General features: G+C 40.0%; 1 pseudogene; it reads left to right on the top strand.

The window, feature by feature from the left end:
* Window positions 1–214: 214 nt before the first annotated feature.
* The window catches only part of LOC121843426, a 51191-nt pseudogene continuing 27862 nt past the window's right edge, over window positions 215–23543 (top strand).

Below are 23543 nucleotides of genomic sequence, written 5' to 3'. Positions count from 1 at the left end.
TCTGGCCACGCCACATATCGCTCATGTGTAACTTAGCAATGCATGTCTTCACATCAAATTAACGTCAAGGATTAATCCCAAATTACACCATATTCCTATACAGTGCACTATTTACTTTTAACCAGAGCCCTGTAGTGCATTATAGGGAATAAGGTGTCAATTAGGCTCAGTGGACTCATTTACTCTCTCCTCTCCCCTCCCCTTCCATTCTTAGGACATCAGGCGGTTCTTTGTATCAAGCAAACCCGCAGCACAGAAACCATCTCGGGATGGAACCCTCAACACAGAGAAAGAACCCACGAAGAAGAAGAAATCCATCTCAACAGACGAAGAAGCGAAGAAGAAAAAACCTGCCACCAAGGTATTATTATAAACCAGAGTCTCTAGTCAGTGAACTGGTCGACCTCCAAGGTATTAATATAAACCAGAGTCTCTTCTAGTCGGTGAACTGGTCGACCACCAAGGTATTAATATAAACCAGAGTCTCTAGTCAGTGAACTGGTCGATCACCAAGGTATTAATATAAACCAGAGTCTCTAGTCAGTGAACTGGTCGACCACCAAGGTATTAATATAAACCAGAGTCTCTAGTCGGTGAACTGGTCGACCACCAAGGTATTAATATAAACCAGAGTCTCTAGTCGGTGAACTGGTCGACCACCAAGGTATTAATATAAACCAGAGTCTCTAGTCAGTGAACTGGCTCGACCACCAAGGTATTAATATAAACCAGAGTCTCTAGTCAGTGAACTGGTTGACCACCAAGGTATTAATATAAACCAGAGTCTCTAGTCAGTGAACTGGTTGACCACCAAGGTATTAATATAAACCAGAGTCTCTAGTCAGTGAACTGGTTGACCACCAAGGTATTAATATAAACCAGAGTCTCTAGTCAGTGAACTGGTCGACCACCAAGGTATTAATATAAACCAGAGTCTAGTCAGTGAACTGGTCGACCACCAAGGTATTAATATAAACCAGAGTCTCTAGTCAGTGAACTGGTCGACCACCAAGGTATTAATATAAACCAGAGTCTCTAGTCAGTGAACTGGTCGACCACCAAGGTATTAATATAAACCAGAGTCTCTAGTCAGTGAACTGGTTGACCACCAAGGTATTAATATAAACCAGAGTCTCTAGTCAGTGAACTGGTCGACCACCAAGGTATTAATATAAACCAGAGTCTCTAGTCAGTGAACTGGTCGACCACCAAGGTATTAATATAAACCAGAGTCTCTAGTCGGTGAACTGGTCGACCACCAAGGTATTAATATAAACCAGAGTCTCTAGTCAGTGAACTGGTCGACCACCAAGGTATTTATTAATATAAACCAGAGTCTCTAGTCAGTGAACTGGTCGACCACCAAGGTATTAATATAAACCAGAGTCTCTAGTCAGTGAACTGGTCGACCACCAAGGTATTAATATAAACCAGAGTCTCTAGTCAGTGAACTGGTCGACCACCAAGGTATTAATATAAACCAGAGTCTCTAGTCAGTGAACTGGTCGACCACCAAGGTATTAATATAAACCAGAGTCTAGTCAGTGAACTGGTCGACCACCAAGGTATTAATATAAACCAGAGTCTCTAGTCGGTGAACTGGTCGACCACCAAGGTATTAATATAAACCAGAGTCTAGTCAGTGAACTGGTGACCACCAAGGTATTAATTATTATAAACCAGAGTCTCTAGTCGGTGAACTGGTCGGCGCTAGCTTCTATAGCCACAAGTGCTAAATCCCACCTATTTCTACAATTTCTTAACCCCAACCGCACTGCTAAGCTTATGACTACAATGACGATGATTATAATGACCATGGTGGTGAACAGGATGATGATAATGATGGTGGTGAGGATGATGATGGTGGTGAACATGATGATGATGGTGGTGAGGATGATGATGGTGGTGAGGATGATAATGATAGTGGTGAGGAGGAAGATGGTGGTGATGGTGAGGATGATGATGGTGAGGATGATGATGGTGGTGATGATGATGATGGTGGTGATGATGATAATGATGGTGAGGAAGATGATGATCATGGTGAGGATGATGATGATAATGATGGTGGTGAGGATGATGATGATGATGTGTTCCAGATCACCAGCCCCAAGGTGGAGAAGAAGAAGAAGAAGGACAATGATAAAAAGAGAAAGAGGCGTGCTGTCATTGAGTCAGGTAATAATGATGACTGAACCTCTGTGGGCCATTTAATGGTCATTGAGTCAGGTAATAATGATGACTGCCCCTCTGTGGGCCATTTAATGGTCATTGAGTCAGGTAATAATGATGACTGCCCCTCTGACTGGTAATAATGATGACTGAACCTCTGTGGGCCATTTAATGGTTAATGAGTCAGGTAATAATGATGACTGCCCCTCTGTGGGCCATTTAATGGTCATTGAGTCAGGTAATAATGATGACTGCCCCTCTGTGGGCCATTTAATGGTCATTGAGTCAGGTAATAATGATGACTGCCCCTCTGACTGGTAATAATGATGACAGTCCCTCTGTGGGCCATTTAATGGTCATTGAGTCAGGTAATAATGATGACTGCCCCTCTGTGGGCCATTTAATGGTCATTGAGTCAGGTAATAATGATGACTGCCCCTCTGTGGGCCATTTAATGGTCATTGAGTCAGGTAATAATGATGACTGTCCCTCTGTAGGCCATTTAATGGTCATTGAGTCAGGTAATAATGATGACTGTCCCTCTGTGGGCCATTTAATGGTCATTGAGTCAGGTAATAATGATGACTGCCCCTCTGTAGGCCATTTAATGGTCATTGAGTCAGGTAATAATGTTGACTGCCCCTCTGACTGGTAATAATGATGACTGAACCTCTGTGGGCCATTTAATGGTCATTGAGTCAGGTAATAATGATGACTGTCCTCTGTAGGCCATTTAATGGTCATTGAGTCAGGTAATAATGATGACTGCCCCTCTGTAGGCCATTTAATGGTCATTGAGTCAGGTAATAATGTTGACTGCACCTCTGACAGTGGAGGTATTGCTGGCCCTGTGTTTTTAGAATGGGCCATTTAATGGTTGTTTCCAATGGAGCCGGCACATCAATGGTTGAGGCTGAATCCCAGCCTAATACAAGGTCGTAGGTCAGAGAGGCTGGGGGTCAGAGAGGCTGGGGGTCAGAGAGGCTGGGGGTCAGAGACAGACAGCCTCGGGGAAGAAATGGGATGGGTCCTCGGGGAAGAAATGGGATGGGTCCTCGGGGAAGATATGGGATGGGTCCTCGGGGGAAGAAATGGGATGGGTCCTCGGAGAAGAGAGGGAAGAGAAGGGATGTGATCAATCAAATCTATTTATATAGCCCTTCGTACATCAGCTGATATCTCAAAGTGCTGTACAGAAACCCAGCCTAAAACCCCAAACAGCAAGCAATGCAGGTGTAGAAGCACGGTGGCTAGGAAAAACTCCCTAGAAAGGCCAAAACCTAGGAAGAAACCTAGAGAGGAACCAGGCTATGTGGGGTGGCCAGTCCTCTTCTGGCTGTGCCGGGTGGAGATTATAACAGAACATGGCCAAGATGTTCAAATGTTCATAAATGACCAGCATGGTCGTATAATAATAAGGCAGAACAGTTGAAACTGGAGCAGCAGCACGGTCAGGTGGACTGGGGACAGCAAGGAGTCATCATGTCAGGTAGTCCTGGGGTATGGTCCTAGGGCTCAGGTCCTCTGAGAGAAAGAAAGAGAGAAGGAGAGAATTAGAGAACCTGTTTTGGTTGTGAACTCAAACGGACAGAGAGCACTGATGTCCAACGTTCCTTCTGGGGAAAAACAACACCTTCTGTGGCTGTTGTCATAGAATATGGGGGTCATCCTGCAGGGGGTTTCTGGGAAAAACAACACCTTCTGTGGCTGTTATCATAGAATATGGGGGTCATCCTGCAGGGGGTTTCTGGGAAAACAACACCTTCTCTGGCTGTTATCATAGAATATGGGGGTCATCCTGCAGGGGGTTTCTGGGAAAACAACACCTTCTCTGGCTGTTATCATAGAATATGGGGGTCATCCTGCAGGGGTTTCTGGGAAAAACAACACCTTCTCTGGCTGTTATCATAGAATATGGGGGTCATCCTGCAGGGGTTTCTGGGAAAAACAACACCTTCTCTGGCTGTTATCATAGAATATGGGGGTCATCCTGCAGGGGGTTTCTGGGAAAACAACACCTTCTCTGGCTGTTATCATAGAATATGGGGGTCATCCTGCAGGGGGTTTCTGGGAAAAACAACACCTTCTCTGGCTGTTATCATAGAATATGGGGGTCATCCTGCAGGGGTTTCTGGGAAAACAACACCTTCTCTGGCTGTTATCATAGAATATGGGGGTCATCCTGCAGGGGGTTTCTGGGAAAACAACACCTTCTCTGGCTGTTATCATAGAATATGGGGTCATCCTGCAGGGGGTTTCTGGGAAAAACAACACCTTCTCTGGCTGTTATCATAGAATATGGGGGTCATCCTGCAGGGGGTTTCTGGGACTAATTACTTCTTTGTAAGAGTCCGTCGAGTCTAAAGTTAAGGAGGGTTTCCCTCCCCGAGTCTTAAGGAGGGTTTCCCTCCCCGAGTCTTAAGGAGGGTTTCCCTCCCCGAGTCTTAAGGAGGGTTTCCCTCCCCGAGTCTTAAGGAGGGTTTCCCTCCCCGAGTCTTAAGGAGGGTTTCCCTCCCCGAGTCTTAAGGAGGGTTTCCCTCCCCGAGTCTTAAGGAGGGTTTCCCTCCCCGAGTCTTAAGGAGGGTTTCCCTCCCCGAGTCTTAAGGAGGGTTTCCCTCCCCGAGTCTTAAGGAGGGTTTCCTCCCGAGTCTTAAGGAGGGTTTCCCTCCCGAGTCTTAAGGAGGGTTTCCTCCCGAGTCTTAAGGAGGGTTTCCCTCCCCGAGTCTTAAGGAGGGTTTCCCTCCCGAGTCTTAAGGAGGGTTGTCCTGTTGTTCACTCCAGCCACTTACCAGCTGCTTGTGTCTGTGGTCTCATGTCTACCACACTGAGGTAACGGTTAAGTTAGTCACCTGGCTATTTTTGTTGTTGTCATCACCAAACATCCTCCCTCCCCTCTCTCCCTTCCCCCCTCCCTCCCTTCCCATCCTCTCTCCCTCCCCCTCTCTCCCTCCCCTCCCTCCCTTCCCATCCTCTCTCCCTCCCCTCTCTCCCTTCCCTCCCCTCTCTCTCTCCCTCCCCTCTCTCCCTTCCCTCCCCTCCCTCCCTTCCCATCCTCTCTCCCTTCCCTCCCCTCCCTCCCTCCCTCCCTCCCTCCCCCTCCCTCCCTCCCTCCCTCCCTCCCTCCCTCCCTCCCTCCCTCCCTCCCTCCCTCTCTCCCTTCCCTCTCCCTCTCTCTCTCCCTCCCCTCTCTCCCTTCCCTCCCCTCCCTCCCTCCCTTCCCATCCTCCCTCCCCCTCTCCCCTTCCCTCCCCTCCCTCCCTTCCCATCCTCTCTCCTTCCCTCCCCTCCCTCCCTCCCTCCCTCCCTCCCTCCCTCCCTCCCTCCCTCCCTCCCTCCCTCCCTCCCTCCCTCCCTCCCTCCCTCCCTCCCTCCCTCCCTCCCTCCCTCTCTCCCTCCCCTCTCTCCCTTCCCTCCCCTCCCTCCCTCCCCTCTCTCCCTCCCCTCCCCTCGTTCCCTCTCCCTCCCTCCCTCCTGTAGACTCTGAGGAGGAGGTAGTGGAGCAGAAGCAGAAGGCCCAGAAACCAAACCCTCCTCTTCCTCCGGCTCCTCTTCCTCCTGCCAAGAAAGACCCGGTGCAGTACGTCTCTGAGACAGGTGAGAGAGGCGAGAGTCCATAACGGGAGAATACCGGGACGTACCGGAAATAACGGGAGAATACCGGGACACATACAGACTAGACTCTATAACGGGAGAATACCGGGACACATACAGACTAGACTCTATAACGGGAGAATACCGGGACACATACAGACTAGACTCTATAACGGGAGAATACCGGGACACATACAGACTAGACTCTATAACGGGAGAATACCGGGACACAGACAGACAGACTAGACTCTATAACGGGAGAATACCGGGACACAGACAGACAGACTAGACTCTATAACGGGAGAATACCGGGACACAGACAGACAGACTAGACTCTATAACGGGAGAATACCGGGACACAGACAGACAGACTAGACTCTATAACGGGAGAATACCGGGACACAGACAGACTAGACTCCATAACGGGAGAATACCGGGACACAGACAGACTAGACTCTATAACGGGAGAATACCGGGACACAGACAGACAGACAGACTAGACTCTATAACGGGAGAATACCGGGACACAGACAGACTAGACTCCATAACGGGAGAATACCGGGACACAGACAGACTAGACTCCATAACGGGAGAATACTGGGACACAGACAGACTAGACTCCATAACGGGAGAATACCGGGACACAGACAGACTACACTCCATAACGGGAGAATACCGGGCCGTACCAGAAATAACGGCAGAATACCAGAACTAAACGGGAGAATATGAATCATCCTGACAGACTCTAGTAACGTGTATCAGAATATGAATCATCCTGACAGACTCTAGTAACGTGTATCAGAATATGAATCATCCTGACAGACTCTAGTAACGTGTGTCAGAATATGAATCATCCTGACAGACTCTAGTAACGTGTGTCAGAATATGAATCATCCTGACAGACTCTAGTAACGTGTATCAGAATATGAATCATCCTGACAGACTCTAGTAACGTGTATCAGAATATGAATCATACTGACAGACTCCATTTCTTTTCCCTCCTGTCTCCCTCTCTCTGCCTGTCTCTCTCTCTCTCTCTCTCTCTCTCTCTCTCTCTCTCTCTCTCTCTCCTCTCTCTCTGTAGATTCAGACAGCGATAACTTCCTGTCTCTGAAGAAGTCCCAGGCTAAGCCCCAGGGTAATGGAGTGACCAAACCAGGGAAGGCCCGCACCGGGACCAAAGAGAGCCACGGGTCCCCCCGAAACCCACCCTTGCTCCCGCCACAGGGAAAGGAGGGATGAAGAAGTCTCCTCCAGCCCCGTCACCCCTAAATCAGCGCCCCCGCAGACCAAACGCACCCCCACCTCTGTCCTGGACTACTTTGGCAGTGGGAGTGTCCAGCGCTCGGACAGGAAACTGGTGGCCAGTACCAAGAGGAAAACTGTGAGGAAAACTCTCTACTCTCCCTCCAGCCTTCTCAGGACCCAGGGCTAGTGTGTAGTCTGACTAGTTGACTAGTTGTTGTTGATGAGACCCAGGTCTAGTGTGTAGTCTGACTAGTTGACTAGTTGTTGTTGATGAGACCCAGGTCTAGTGTGTAGTCTGACTAGTTGTTGTTGATGAGACCCAGGTCTAGTGTGTAGTCTGACTAGTTGTTGTTGATGAGACCCAGGGCTAGTGTGTAGTCTGACTAGTTGACTAGTTGTTGATGAGACCCAGGGCTAGTGTGTAGTCTGACTAGTTGTTGTTGATGAGACCCAGGGCTAGTGTGTAGTCTGACTAGTTGACTAGTTGTTGTTGATGAGACCCAGGTCTAGTGTGTAGTCTGACTAGTTGACTAGTTGTTGATGAGACCCAGGTCTAGTGTGTAGTCTGACTAGTTGTTGTTGATGAGACCCAGGTCTAGTGTGTAGTCTGACTAGTTGACTAGTTGTTGTTGATGAGACCCAGGTCTAGTGTGTAGTCTGACTAGTCTGACTAGTTGTTGTTGATGAGACCCAGGTCTAGTGTGTAGTCTGACTAGTCTGACTAGTTGTTGTTGATGAGACCCAGGTCTAGTGTGTAGTCTGACTAGTTGTTGTTGATGAGACCCAGGTCTAGTGTGTAGTCTGACTAGTTGTTGTTGATGAGACCCAGGTCTAGTGTGTAGTCTGACTAGTTGTTGTTGATGAGACCCAGGGCTAGTGTGTAGTCTGACTAGTTGTTGTTGATGAGACCCAGGTCTAGTGTGTAGTCTGACTAGTTGACTAGTTGTTGTTGATGAGACCCAGGGCTAGTGTGTAGTCTGACTAGTTGACTAGTTGTTGATGAGACCCAGGGCTAGTGTGTAGTCTGACTAGTTGTTGTTGATGAGACCCAGGGCTAGTGTGTAGTCTGACTAGTTGTTGTTGATGAGACCCAGGTCTAGTGTGTAGTCTGACTAGTTGTTGATGAGACCCAGGTCTAGTGTGTAGTCTGACTAGTTGACTAGTTGTTGATGAGACCCAGGTCTAGTGTGTAGTCTGACTAGTTGACTAGTTGTTGTTGATGAGACCCAGGGCTAGTGTGTAGTCTGACTAGTTGACTAGTTGTTGTTGATGAGACCCAGGTCTAGTGTGTAGTCTGACTAGTTGACTAGTTGTTGTTGATGAGACCCAGGTCTAGTGTGTAGTCTGACTAGTTGACTAGTTGTTGATGAGACCCAGGGCTAGTGTGTAGTCTGACTAGTTGTTGTTGATGAGACCCAGGTCTAGTGTGTAGTCTGACTAGTTGACTAGTTGTTGTTGATGAGACCCAGGTCTAGTGTGTAGTCTGACTAGTTGTTGTTGATGAGACCCAGGTCTAGTGTGTAGTCTGACTAGTTGACTAGTTATTGTTGATGAGACCCAGGTCTAGTGTGTAGTCTGACTAGTTGACTAGTTGTTGCTGATGAGACCCAGGTCTAGTGTGTAGTCTGACTAGTTGACTAGTTGTTGTTGATGAGACCCAGGTCTAGTGTGTAGTCTGACTAGTTGTTGTTGATGAGACCCAGGTCTAGTGTGTAGTCTGACTAGTTGACTAGTTGTTGTTGATGAGACCCAGGTCTAGTGTGTAGTCTGACTAGTTGACTAGTTGTTGTTGATGAGACCCAGGTCTAGTGTGTAGTCTGACTAGTTGACTAGTTGTTGCTGATGAGACCCAGGTCTAGTGTGTAGTCTGACTAGTTGTTGTTGTTGATGAGACCCAGGTCTAGTGTGTAGTCTGACTAGTTGTTGTTGATGAGACCCAGGGCTAGTGTGTAGTCTGACTAGTTGTTGTTGATGAGACCCAGGGCTAGTGTGTAGTCTGACTAGTTGTTGTTGATGAGACCCAGGTCTAGTGTGTAGTCTGACTAGTTGTTGTTGATGAGACCCAGGGCTAGTGTGTAGTCTGACTAGTTGTTGTTGATGAGACCCAGGTCTAGTGTGTAGTCTGACTAGTTGTTGTTGATGAGACCCAGGTCTAGTGTGTAGTCTGACTAGTTGACTAGTTGTTGTTGATGAGACCCAGGTCTAGTGTGTAGTCTGACTAGTTGACTAGTTGTTGATGAGACCCAGGTCTAGTGTGTAGTCTGACTAGTTGTTGTTGATGAGACCCAGGTCTAGTGTGTAGTCTGACTAGTTGACTAGTTGTTGTTGATGAGACCCAGGTCTAGTGTGTAGTCTGACTAGTTGTTGTTGATGAGACCCAGGGCTAGTGTGTAGTCTGACTAGTTGTTGTTGATGAGACCCAGGTCTAGTGTGTAGTCTGACTAGTTGTTGTTGATGAGACCCAGGTCTAGTGTGTAGTCTGACTAGTTGACTAGTTGTTGATGAGACCCAGGTCTAGTGTGTAGTCTGACTAGTTGACTAGTTGTTGTTGATGAGACCCAGGTCTAGTGTGTAGTCTGACTAGTTGACTAGTTGTTGTTGATGAGACCCAGGTCTAGTGTGTAGTCTGACTAGTTGACTAGTTGTTGTTGATGAGACCCAGGTCTAGTGTGTAGTCTGACTAGTTGACTAGTTGTTGTTGATGAGACCCAGGTCTAGTGTGTAGTCTGACTAGTTGACTAGTTGTTGTTGATGAGACCCAGGTCTAGTGTGTAGTCTGACTAGTTGACTAGTTGTTGTTGATGAGACCCAGGTCTAGTGTGTAGTCTGACTAGTTGTTGTTGATGAGACCCAGGTCTAGTGTGTAGTCTGACTAGTTGTTGATGAGACCCAGGTCTAGTGTGTAGTCTGACTAGTTGTTGATGAGACCCAGGGCTAGTGTGTAGTCTGACTAGTTGACTAGTTGTTGTTGATGAGACCCAGGTCTAGTGTGTAGTCTGACTAGTCTGACTAGTTGTCTTTGTTGACGGCTGTGTGCTGTTCATCCAGCTCTCTCAGGACCCTGATGAGTCGCTGACTGATGAGGTCATCGCCCAGCAGCTGCAGATGGACGAGGACATGGAGTTGGAGAGGCAGGTCCACGAGGACGAGGAGTTTGCCAAGACGCTGGCCATGTTAGATCAACAACCACACGCCAAAAAGGTGAAGAGTACACACACACACACTACAAACTCTCTCTGTCTCTCTTTGAAAGATTCAACATGTCTCTATATATATTTATGTGTGTGTGTGTGTGTGTGTGTGTGTGTGTGTGTGTGTGTGTTCCATCTGTGTGTGTGTGTGTGTCCAGGCTCGTAAATACTCTGGTGAGGATCAGGGGTCAGCCAACAAAAGCAGCGCTAACTCCTCCCACAGCAGCACTACCAGCCAACCACAGTCCAATGGGCGGGATCACAACCAGGACGTGATCGGTCCGTCCCCTAAAAAGGTCCCCCCTCTTGTTAAGACCAGTTCCAAACTGTCCATGATGAAGAAAAGGGAGGAGGAAGAGGAAGGAGGAGGCAAGACAAATCTGAGTATCAATGCGTCCGTCTCTCCCAAAAAGGAGTTCCTAACCCCTTCAAGCACAGACAGGAAGTCCAAGCTCAAAACAGGAAGTGTAACCATGGTGACCACACCCACGACTCTTAAAACCTCCCCCAAGAAAGAGGTGAAACGTTTTAAACCGTTAATAACGAAAATAACCCAAAGCTCTGTGAGTGACTGTGTGACGGTGACTCTGTGACTGTGTGACGGTGACTCTGTGAGTGACTGTGTGACGGTGACTCTGTGACTGTGTGACGGTGACTCTGTGACTGTGTGTGACTGTGTGACGGTGACTCTGTGACTGTGTGACTGTGAGTGACAATGACTGTGAGTGACAATGACTGTGAGTGACAATGACTGTGAGTGACAATGACTGTGAGTGACTGTGACTGTGTGACTCTGTGATTGTTACTGACTGTGTGTGTGTGTGTGTCCAGAGCACCAGTCCAGAGGAATCAGAGAAGAAGCGTGGCAACTCCTCAGCCTTCCGTAGTTTCCTGAACCGAGACGGACCCAGAGCCCTGGGATCTAAACCCATACCCACTGTAAGACAAACACACAGCCCTGGGATCTAAACCCATACCCACCGGGGTCTAAACCCATACCCACTGGGGTCTAAACCCATACCCACTGGGATCTAAACCCATACCCACTGGGATCTAAACCCATACCCACTGGGATCTAAACCCATACCCACGGGGATCTAAACCCATATCCACGGGGATCTAAACACATACCCACTGTTAGACAAACACATACCCACTGGGATCTAAACACATACCCACTGGGATCTAAACACATACCCACTGGGATCTAAACACATACCCACTGGGATCTAAACACATACCCACTGGGATCTAAACACATACCCACTGGGGATCTAAACACATACCCACTGGGGATCTAAACACATACCCACTGGGGATCTAAACACATACCCACTGGGGATCTAAACACATACCCACTGGGGGTCTAAACACATACCCACTGGGGGTCTAAACACATACCCACTGGGGGTCTAAACACATACCCACTGGGGGTCTAAACACTGGGGTCTAAACACATACCCACTGGGATCTAAACACATACCCACTGGGATCTAAACACATACCCACTGGGATCTAAACACATACCCACTGGGATCTAAACACATACCCACTGGGATCTAAACACATACCCACTGGGATCTAAACACATACCCACTGGGATCTAAACACATACCCACTGGGATCTAAACACATACCCACTGGGGTCTAAACACATACCCACTGGGGTCTAAACCCATACCCACTGGGATCTAAACACATACCCACTGGGATCTAAACACATACCCACTGGGATCTAAACACATACCCACTGGGATCTAAACACATACCCACTGGGATCTAAACACATACCCACTGGGGTCTAAACACATACCCACTGGGATCTAAACACATACCCACTGGGGTCTAAACACATACCCACTGGGGTCTAAACCCATACCCACTGGGGTCTAAACCCATACCCACCGGGGTCTAAACACATACCCACTGGGGTCTAAACACTAGGATCTAAACCCATACCCACTGGGATCTAAACACATACCCACTGGGATCTAAACACATACCCACTGGGATCTAAACACATACCCACTGGGATCTAAACACATACCCACTGGGATCTAAACACATACCCACTGGGGTCTAAACACATACCCACTGGGGTCTAAACACATACCCACTGGGGTCTAAACACATACCCACTGGGGTCTAAACCCATACCCACTGGGGTCTAAACCCATACCCACCGGGATCTAAACACATACCCACTGGGGTCTAAACACTAGGATCTAAACCCATACCCACTGGGATCTAAACACATACCCACTGGGATCTAAACACATACCCACTGGGGTCTAAACACATACCCACTGGGGGTCTAAACACATACCCACTGGGGGTCTAAACACATACCCACTGGGGGTCTAAACACATACCCACTGGGGGTCTCTAAACACATACCCACTGGGGTCTAAACACATACCCACTGGGGGTCTAAACACATACCCACTGGGGTCTAAACCCATACCCACCGGGGTCTAAACACATACCCACTGGGGTCTAAACACTAGGATCTAAACCCATACCCACTGGGATCTAAACACATACCCACTGGGATCTAAACCCATACCCACTGAGGTCTAAACCCATACCCACTGGGGTCTAAACCCATACCCACTGGGATCTAAACACATACCCACTGGGGTCTAAACACATACCCACTGGGGTCTAAACACATACCCACTGGGGTCTAAACACATACCCACTGGGGTCTAAACACATACCCACTGGGGTCTAAACACATACCCACCGGGGTCTAAACCCATACCCACCGGGGTCTAAACACATACCCACTGGGTTCTAAACACTGGGGTCTAAACACATACCCACTGGGGTCTAAACACATACCCACTGGGATCTAAACACATACCCACTGGGATCTAAGCACATACCCACTGGGGTCTGAACACTGGGGTCTAAACACATACCCACTGGGGTCTAAACACATACCCACTGGGGTATAAACACATACCCACTGGGGTATAAACACATACCCACTGGGGTCTAAACACTGGGTGTCTAAACACATACCCACTGGGATCTAAACACATACCCACTGGGATCTAAACACATACCCACTTGGGTCTAAACCCATACCCACTTGGGTCTAAACCCATACCCACTGGGATCTAAACACATACCCACTGGGGTCTAAACACATACCCACTGGGGTCTAAACACATACCCACTGGGGTCTAAACACATACCCACTGGGTTATAAACACATACCCACTGGGTTATAAACACATACCCACTGGGGTATAAACACATACCCACTGGGATCTAAACACATACCCACTGGGATCTAAGCACATACCCACTGGGGTCTGAACACTGGGGTCTAAACACATACCCACTGGGGTCTAAACACATACCCACTGGGGTCTAAACACATACCCACTGGGGTCTAAACACATACCCACTGGGGTATAAACACATACCCACTGGGGTATAAACACATACCCACTGGGGTATAAACACATACCCACTGGGGTATAAACACACACCCACTGGGGTATAAACACACACCCACTGGGGTATAAACACACACCCACTGGGGTATAAACACACACCCACTGGGGGTATAAACACACACCCACTGGGGGTATAAACACACACCCACTGGGGTATAAACACACACCCACTGGGGTATAAACACATACCCACTGGGGTATAAACACATACCCACTGGGGTATAAACACACACCCACTGGGGTATAAACACACACCCACTGGGGTATAAACACATACCCACTGGGGTATAAACACACACCCACTGGGGTATAAACACACACCCACTGGGGTCTAAACACACACCCACTGGGGTATAAACACACACCCACTGGGGTATAAACACATACCCACTGGGGTATAAACACATACCCACTGGGGTATAAACACACACCCACTGGGTTATAAACACATACCCACTGGGGTATAAACACATACCCACTGGGATCTAAACACATACCCACTGGGATCTAAGCACATACCCACTGGGGTCTGAACACTGGGGTCTAAACACATACCCACTGGGGTCTAAACACATACCCACTGGGGTCTAAACACATACCCACTGGGGTCTAAACACATACCCACTGGGGTATAAACACATACCCACTGGGGTATAAACACACACCCACTGGGGTATAAACACACACCCACTGGGGTATAAACACACACCCACTGGGGTATAAACACACACCCACTGGGGTATAAACACACACCCACTGGGGGTATAAACACACACCCACTGGGGTATAAACACACACCCACTGGGGTATAAACACATACCCACTGGGGTATAAACACATACCCACTGGGGTATAAACACACACCCCACTGGGGTATAAACACACACCCACTGGGGTATAAACACATACCCACTGGGGTATAAACACACACCCACTGGGGTATAAACACACACCCACTGGGGTCTAAACACACACCCACTGGGGTATAAACACACACCCACTGGGGTATAAACACATACCCACTGGGGTATAAACACATACCCACTGGGGTATAAACACACACCCACTGGGGTATAAACACACACCCACTGGGGTATAAACACACACCCACTGGGGTATAAACACACACCCACTGGGGTATAAACACATACCCACTGGGGTATAAACACATACCCACTGGGGTATAAACACACACCCACTGGGGTATAAACACATACCCACTGGGGTATAAACACACAGATCACTAATGCAATAAAACGACGCAATATGTGTGTGTGTTTCTCTCGTGTGAATAACGTGTATGTGTGTAACCTGTGTGTGTTTCTCTCTCGTGTGTGTGTGTGTGTGTGTAACCTGTGTGTGTGTTTCTCTCTCGTGTGTGTGTGTGTGTGTGTGTGTGTAACCTGTGTGTGTGTTTCTCTCTCGTGTGTGTGTGTAACCTGTGTGTGTGTTTCTCTCTCGTGTGTGTGTGTGTGTGTGTAACCTGTGTGTGTGTTTCTCTCGTGTGTGTGTGTGTGTGTGTAACCTGTGTGTGTGTTTCTCTCGTGTGTGTGTGTGTGTGTGTGTAACCTGTGTGTGTGTTTCTCTCGTGTGTGTGTGTGTGTGTAACCTGTGTGTGTGTTTCTCTCGTGTGTGTGTGTGTAACCTGTGTGTGTGTTTCTCTCGTGTGTGTGTGTGTGTGTGTAACCTGTGTGTGTGTGTGTGTGTGTGTAACCTGTGTGTGTGTGTAACCTGTGTGTGTGTTTCTCGTGTGTGTGTGTGTGTGTAACCTGTGTGTGTTTCTCTCTTGTGTGTGTGTGTGTGTGTGTGTAACCTGTGTGTGTGTGTGTGTGTGTGTGTGTGTAACCTGTGTGTGTGTGTGTGTAACCTGTGTGTGTGTGTAACCTGTGTGTGTTTCTCTCTCTCGTGTGTGTGTGTGTGTGTGTATAACCTGTGTGTGTGTGTGTGTGTGTGTAACCTGTGTGTGTTTCTCTCGTGTGTGTGTGTGTGTAACCTGTGTGTGTGTGTAACCTGTGTGTGTGTTTCTCTCTCTCGTGTGTGTGTATAACCTGTGTGTGTGTGTGTGTGTGTGTGTGTGTGTGTGTGTGTGTGTGTGTGTGTGTGTGTGTGTGTGTGTATAACCTGTGTGTGTGTGTGTGTGTGTGTGTGTGTGTATAACCTGTGTGTGTGTGTGTGTGTGTGTGTGTGTATAACCTGTGTGTGTGCAGGGAGCAGAGAACTGCCTGGAGGGATGTGTGTTTGTGATCTCTGGTGTGTTAGAGAGTATGGAACGTGTGTAACCTGTGTGTGTGTGTAACCTGTGTGTGTTTCTCTCTCGTGTGTGTGTGTGCAGGGAGCAGAGAACTGCCTGGAGGGATGTGTGTTTGTGATCTCTGGTGTGTTAGAGAGTATGGAACGTGTGTAACCTGTGTGTGTGTGTAACCTGTGTGTGTTTCTCTCTCGTGTGTGTGTGTGCAGGGAGCAGAGAACTGCCTGGAGGGATGTGTGTTTGTGATCTCTGGTGTGTTAGAGAGTATGGAACGTGTGTAACCTGTGTGTGTGTGTAACCTGTGTGTGTTTCTCTCTCGTGTGTGTGTGTGCAGGGAGCAGAGAACTGCCTGGAGGGATGTGTGTTTGTGATCTCTGGTGTGTTAGAGAGTATGGAACGTGTGTAACCTGTGTGTGTGTAACCTGTGTGTGTTTCTCTCTCGTGTGTGTGTGTGCAGGGAGCAGAGAACTGCCTGGAGGGATGTGTGTTTGTGATCTCTGGTGTGTTAGAGAGTATGGAACGTGAGGATGCGAAGTCCCTGATAGAGCGCAACGGAGGGAAGGTGACCGGTAACATCAGTAAGAGGACGACATACCTGGTGATGGGCAGAGATGGAGGAGCCGCCAAGACTGAGAAGGTTCACAAAGGGTTCACTTATTTACCTCTGTCTCTTTCAGTCTCTCTCTCTCTCGTTCTCTCTCTCGTTTTCTCTCGGTCTCTCTCTCGTTTTCTCTCGTACCTCTGTCTCTTTCAGTCTCTCTCGTTTTCTCCCTTTTTTCTCTCTCTCTTGTTCTCTCTCTCGTTCTCTCCCTTTGACCTCAGTTTTTTCAATATAGCTCCTCTCTCCTCTCTCTCCTCTCTCTCCTCTCTCTCCTCTCTCTCCTCTCTCTCCTCTCTCTCCTCTCTCTCCTCTCTCTCCTCTCTCTCTCCTCTCTCTCCTCTCTCTCCTCTCTCTCCTCTCTCTCCTCTCTCTCCTCTCTCTCCTCTCTCTCCTCTCTCTCCTCTCTCTGTCTCCAGGCGGAGGGGTTTGGAACTAAGATCCTGGATGAGGATGGTCTGTTGGAGCTCATCAGAAGTACACCAGGGAAGAAGTCCAAGTACCTGATTGCTGCCGAGGCAGAGGTGAGGGGGAACATTGGGCTCTGGTCTAAAGTACCTGGTAATACTACTAATATAACTAATATAATACTACTAATATAACTAATACTACTAATATAACTAATATAACTAATGTAATACTACTAATATAACTAATGTTATACTACTAATATAGCTAATGTTATACTACTAATATAGCTAATGTAATACTACTAATATAACTAATATAATACTACTAATATAACTAATATAACTAATGTAATACTACTAATATAACTAATATAACTAATGTTATACTACTAATAACTAATGTAATACCACTAATATAACTAATGTAATACTACTAATATAACTAATGTTATACTACTAATAACTAATGTAATACCACTAATATAACTAATGTAATACTACTAATATAACTAATATAATACTACTAATAAAACTAATACTACTAATATAACTAATGTAATACTACTAATATAACTAATGTAATACTACTAATATAACTAATGTAATACTACTAATATAACTAATGTTATACTACTAATAACTAATGTAATACCACTAATATAACTAATGTAATACTACTAATATAACTAATGTAATACCACTAATATAACTAATGTTATACTACTAATATAACTAATGTAATACTACTAATATAACTAATGTAATACCACTAATATAACTAATGTTATACTACTAATAACTAATGTAATACCACTAATATAACTAATGTAATACTACTAATATAACTAATGTAATACTACTAATATAACTAATACTACTAATATTACTAATGTAATACTACTAATATAACTAATGTAATACTACTAATATAACTAATACTACTAATATTACTAATGTAATACTACTAATATTACTAATGTTATACTACTAATATAACTAATACTACTAATATAGCTAATGTAATACTACTAATATAACTAATACTACTAATATCGCTAATGTAATACTACTAATATAACTAATGTAATACTACTAATATAACTAATGTAATACTAATAATATAACTAATGTAATACTACTAATGTAATATAACTATGTAATACTACTAATACTACTAATATAACTAATGTAATACTACTAATATAACTAATGTAATACTACTAATATAACTAATGTAATACTACTAATATAACTAATGTAATACTAATAATATAACTAATGTAATACTACTAATGTAATATAACTATGTAATACTACTAATACTACTAATATAACTAATGTAATACTACTAATATAACTAATGTAATACTACTAATATAACTAATACTACTAATATAACTAATGTAATACTACTAATATAACTAATGTTATACTACTAATATAACTAATGTAATACTACTAATATAACTAATACTACTAATATAACTAATGTAATACTACTAATATAACTAATACTACTAATATAACTAATACTACTAATATAACAAATGTAATACTAATAATATAACTAATACTACTAATATAACTAATACTACTAATATAACTAATACTACTAATATAACTAATACTACTAATATAACTAATGTAATACTACTAATATAACTAATGTTATACTACTAATATAACTAATGTAATACTACTAATATAACTAATGTAATACTACTAATGTAATATAACTATGTAATACTACTAATACTACTAATATAACTAATGTAATACTACTAATATAACTAATATTACTAATATAACTAATGTAATACTAATAATATAACTAATACTACTAATAACTAATGTAATACTACTAGTATAACTAATATTACTAATATAACTAATGTAATACTACTAATATAGCTATGGTACTGGTGTAATACTACTAATATAACTAATGTAAAACTACTAATATAACTAATATTACTAATATAACTAATGTAATACTAATAATATAACTAATACTACTAATATAACTAATGTAATACTACTAATATAGCTATGGTACTGGTGTAATACTACTAATATAACTAATGTAATACTACTAGTATAACTAATATTACTAATATAACTAATGTAATACTAATAATATAACTAATACTACTAATAACTAATGTAATACTACTAGTATAACTAATATTACTAATATAACTAATGTAATACTACTAATATAGCTATGGTACTGGTGTAATACTACTAATATAACTAATGTAATACTACTAGTATAACTAATGTAATACTACTAATATAACTAATACTACTAATAACTAATGTAATACTACTAATATAACTAATGTAATACTACTAGTATAACTAATGTAATACTACTAATGTAATATAACTATGTAATACTACTAATACTACTAATATAACTGGTGTAATACTACTAACATAACTAATACTACTAATATAACTAATGTAATACTACTAATATAACTAATATTACTAATATAACTAATGTAATACTACTAATATAACTAATGTAATACTACTAATATAACTAATGTAACTGGTGTAATACTACTAATATAACTAATGTAATACTACTAATATAACTAATACTACTAATATAACTAACGTAATACTAATAATATAACTAATACTACTAATATAACTAATATAATACTACTAATATAACTATGTAATACTACTAATATAACTAATGTAATACTACTAATATAACTAATGTAATACTACTAGTATAACTAATGTAATACTACTAATATAACTAATGTAATACTACTAATGTAATAACTATGTAATACTACTAATACTACTAATGTAATACTACTAATATAACTAATGTAACTGGTGTAATACTACTAATAACTAATGTAATACTACTAATATAACTAATGTAATACTACTAGTATAACTAATGTAATACTACTAATGTAATAACTATGCAATACTACTAATACTACTAATATAACTAATGTAATACTACTAATATAACTAATATAACTAATGTAATACTACTAATATAACTAATACTACTAATATAACTAATATAATACTACTAATATAACTAATGTAATACTACTAATATAACTAATGTAATACTAATAATATAACTAATACTACTAATATAACTAATACTACTAATAACTAATGTAATACTACTAATATAACTAATGTAATACTACTAATATAACTAATGTAATACTACTAGTATAACTAATGTAATACTACTAATGTAATAACTATGTAATACTACTAATACTACTAATATAACTAATGTAATACCACTAATATAACTAATGTAATACTACTAATATAACTAATATAATACTACTAATATAACTAATATAATACTACTAATATAACTAATGTAATACTACTAATATAACTAATGTAATACTACTAGTATAACTAATATTACTAATATAACTAATGTAATACTACTAATATAACTAATATAATACTACTAATATAACTAAATACTACTAATATAACTAATGTAATACTACTAGTATACTAATATTACTAATATAACTAATGTAATACTACTAATATAACTAATATAATACTACTAATATAACTAATGTAATACTACTAATATAACTAATGTAATACTACTAGTATAACTAATATTACTAATATAACTAATGTAATACTACTAATATAACTAATGTAATACTACTAGTATAACTAATATTACTAATATAACTAATGTAATACTAATAATATAACTAATACTACTAATATAACTAATATAATACTACTAATATAACTAATGTAATACTACTATAACTAATGTAATACTACTAATATAACTAATGTAATATAACTTATGTTATACTACTAATATAACTAATGTAATACTACTAATATAACTAATGTAATACTACTAGTATAACTAATATTACTAATATAACTAATGTAATACTACTAATATAACTAATGTAATACTACTAATATAACTAATATAACTAATGTAATACTAATAATATAACTAATACTACTAATATAACTAATATAATACTACTAATATAACTAATGTAATACTACTATAACTAATGTAATACTACTAATATAATTAATGTAATATAACTAATGTTATACTACTAATATAACTAATGTAATACTACTAATATAACTAATACTACTAATATAACTAATATAATACTAATAATATAACTAATACTACTAATATAACTAATATAATACTACTAATATAACTAATGTAATACTACTATAACTAATGTAATACTACTAATATAATTAATGTAATATAACTAATGTTATACTACTATAACTAATGTAATACTACTAATATAACTAATGTAATATAACTAATGTTATACTACTAATATAACTAATGTAATACTACTAATATAACTAATGTAATACTACTAGTATAACTAATATTACTAATATAACTAATGTAATACTACTAATATAACTAATGTAATACTACTAATATAACTAATATAACTAATGTAATACTAATAATATAACTAATATAACTAATATAATACTACTAATATAACTAATGTAATACTACTAATAACTAATGTAATACTACTAATATAATACTACTAATATAACTAATACCACTAATATAATTAATACTACTAATATAACTAATACCACTAATATAATTAATACTACTAATATAATACTACTAATATAATACTACTAATATAACTAATACTACTAATATAACTAATACTACTAATATAATACTACTAATATAATACTACTAATATAACTAATAATACTAATATAATACTACTAATATAACTAATATAATACTACTAATATAACTAATATAATACTACTAATATAACTAATGTAATACTACTAATATAACTAATGTAATACTACTAGTATAACTAATACTACTAATATAACTAATACTACTAATATAATACTACTAATATAATACTACTAATATAACTAATAATACTAATATAACTAATACTACTAATATAACTGATACTACTAATATAATACTATTAATATAACTAATACTACTAATATAACTAATGTAATACTACTAATATAACTAATGTAATACTACTAATATAACTAATGTAATACTACTAATATAACTAATGTAATACTACTAATATAACTAATGTAATACTACTAATATAACTAATGTAATACTACTAATATAACTAATGTAATACTACTAATATTACTAATGTAACTAATGTAACTGGTGTAATACTACTAATATTACTAATGTAACTGGTGTAATACTACTAATATTACTAATGTAACTGGTGTAATACTACTAATATAACTAATGTAATACTACTAATATAACTAATGTAATACTACTAATATAACTAATGTAATACTACTAATATAACTAATGTAATACTACTAATATAACTAATGTAATACTACTAATATAACTAATGTAATACTACTAATATAACTAATGTAATGCTACTAATATAACTAATGTAATACTACTAATATAACTAATGTAATACTACTAATATAACTCATGTAATACTAGTAATATAACTAATGTAACTGGTGTAATACTACTAATATAACTAATGTAATACTACTAATATAACTAATGTAATACTACTAATATAACTAATGTAATACTACTAATATAACTCATGTAATACTAGTAATATAACTAATGTAATACTACTAATATAACTAATGTAATACTACTAATATAACTAATGTAATGCTACTAATATTACTAATGTAATACTACTAATTTAACTAATGTTATACTACTAATATATCTAATGTAATGCTACTAATATATCTAATGTAATACTACTAATATAACTAATATAACTAATGTTATACTACTAATATAACTAATGTTATACTACTAATATATCTAATGTAATGCTACTAATATATCTAATGTAATACTACTAATTTAACTAATATAACTAATGTAACTGGTGTAATACTACTAATATAACTAATATAACTGGTGTAATACTACTAATATTACTACTGTAACTGGTGTAATACTACTAATATTACTACTGTAACTGGTGTAATACTACTAATATTACTAATGTAACTGGTGTAATACTACTAATATAACTAATGTAATACTACTAATATAACTCATGTAATACTAGTAATATAACTAATGTAATACTACTAATATAACTAATGTAATACTAGTAATATAACTAATGTAATACTAGTAATATAACTCATGTAATACTAGTAATATAACTAATGTAATACTACTAATATAACTAATGTAATACTACTAATATAACTAATGTAATACTACTAATATAACTAATGTAATACTACTAATATAACTAATGTAATGCTACTAATATAACTAATGTAATACTACTAATATAACTAATATAACTAATGTAACTGGTGTAATACTACTAATATTACTAATGTAACTGGTGTAATACTACTAATATTACTAATGTAACTGGTGTAATACTACTAATATTACTAATGTAACTGGTGTAATACTACTAATATTACTAATGTAATACTACTAATATTACTAATGTAACTGGTGTAATACTACTAATATTACTAATGTAACTGGTGTAATACTACTAATATTACTAATGTAACTGGTGTAATACTACTAATATA

Source organism: Oncorhynchus tshawytscha, unplaced genomic scaffold, assembly GCF_018296145.1.
Source record: "Oncorhynchus tshawytscha isolate Ot180627B unplaced genomic scaffold, Otsh_v2.0 Un_contig_6992_pilon_pilon, whole genome shotgun sequence".
Classification (NCBI taxonomy): domain Eukaryota; kingdom Metazoa; phylum Chordata; class Actinopteri; order Salmoniformes; family Salmonidae; genus Oncorhynchus; species Oncorhynchus tshawytscha.
This window is presented reverse-complemented; position numbering and strand designations above follow the sequence as displayed.